Raw genomic sequence first — 1,736 nt, 5'->3', positions numbered from 1 at the left:
GGTTGAGAGACCACCTGCCGATGCAGGGGACACAGGTTCGTGTCCCGGTCCGGGAAGATCCCACATGCCGCGGAGCGGCTGGGCCCGTGAGCCATGGCTGCTGAGCCTGTGCATCCGGAGCCTGTACTCCGCAACGGGAGAGGCCACAGCAGTGAGAGGCCCACGTACCGCAAAAAAAAAAAAAGAAAAGAAAAAATTGTCTTGGAATTTTAATACTATAGGTGAACCCATTCTCCCCAGCAGTGCTGAGCCCTTGGTTATTATCTTTGTCCTCTCTGACCTCTTTTCTTCTCCAACACTTCCAGGTATGTAACTGCCTTAAGGCCATTACGCATGCTGTACCCTATCCCTAATACATTCTTCCCCCACGTATCTACAAGGCTCCCTCCTTCCTCACCTTAAAATTTTACTGAAATTCTACCTTCTTAGGGAAGCCTTCAAAGACTGGCCTATTTAAAACTCCTATCCCCTTACTCCCCTTTTCTCCTTCCCTGCTTTCTTTCCATTAATGCATATGTAACATCTACATTTTATGTTTTTTTTTTTTAATTTTTGGCCATGCCGCAGGGCTCATGGAATCTTAGTTCCTTGGCACTGAAAGTGTGGAGTCCTAACCACTGGAATTCCCTACATATCGTCTTTAATTATGTTCACCATCTCTTCATATGGGTTTTAATTCTCCAGACTGTAGCCAACGTTTTGACTTTTGTTGATGATATACAGCTTAAATCTTTAAAGTACTCCTATGGTCAACAAATTAATGTTCCCTTTACGGCAATGATTTCCAATCTTTAAATAACCTGGTTTTAAGAACAAAAACCCTCTAGGGAGCAACAAGAGATGGCTTCATTCTCTGGATAGCCCTTATTGGCAAAAAAAATTTTAAAGACATTTTGAAGAGTTAGCTTTTTTTTTTTTTAAAAGATGATGTTTGGGGTAGGAGTTTATTAATTAATTAATTTATGCTGTGTTGGGTGGGTAGGAGTTTATTAATTAATTTATGCTGTGCTGGGTCTTCGTTTCTGTGCGAGGGCTTTCTCTAGTTGTGGCAAGTGGGGGCCACTCTTCATCGCGGGGCACGGGCCTCTCACTATTGCAGCCTCTCGTTGCCGAGCACAGGCTCCAGACGCGCAGGCTCAGTAGTTGTGGCTCATAGGCCTAGTTGCTCCGCGGTGTGTGGGATCCTCCCAGACCAGGGCTCAAACCCGTGTCCCCTGCATTAGCAGGCAGATTCTCAACCACTGCGCCACCAAGGAAGCCCTGAAGAGTTAGCTTTTTAATAAAGATGTCTGAGGTACTTCAGTTCCATAGATCCCACTGATCTATTATATAGATCATAATTATCTGATTTTATTCTCATTGCTTTGAGGGAGAAAACAAAGGAGGCTCATGCTCCTTTACCTTTTTATAAAGGTCACCTGAAAAATCATCCACCTCTTCAGCCTAACAGCCTCCCCTTTCATTACATTACAGTCATTTAAGTGTGTTTCCTACTAGAACGTGGGCTTCTTGAAGAAATGAACCATATTATCTTTCCTTCAGCATACTGTTTGATTCAGAATACTCTCAATATTTCCAAGTTCGTTGACCAAAAAAGGGAGGAAAGAAAATGGTTCTTCAAGACTGAAGAAGAGACACAGATTACACATTCAGGTGTAAGCAAAAATGTTAGGAAAAAGGAAATCCAAATTAATCCAGTTATATTTTCCCATTGTACCACAATAAAGAGAGTCCCA

The sequence above is a fragment of the Mesoplodon densirostris genome, chromosome 9 (genome assembly GCF_025265405.1).
Source record: "Mesoplodon densirostris isolate mMesDen1 chromosome 9, mMesDen1 primary haplotype, whole genome shotgun sequence".
Classification (NCBI taxonomy): Eukaryota; Metazoa; Chordata; class Mammalia; order Artiodactyla; family Ziphiidae; genus Mesoplodon; species Mesoplodon densirostris.
This window is presented reverse-complemented; position numbering follows the sequence as displayed.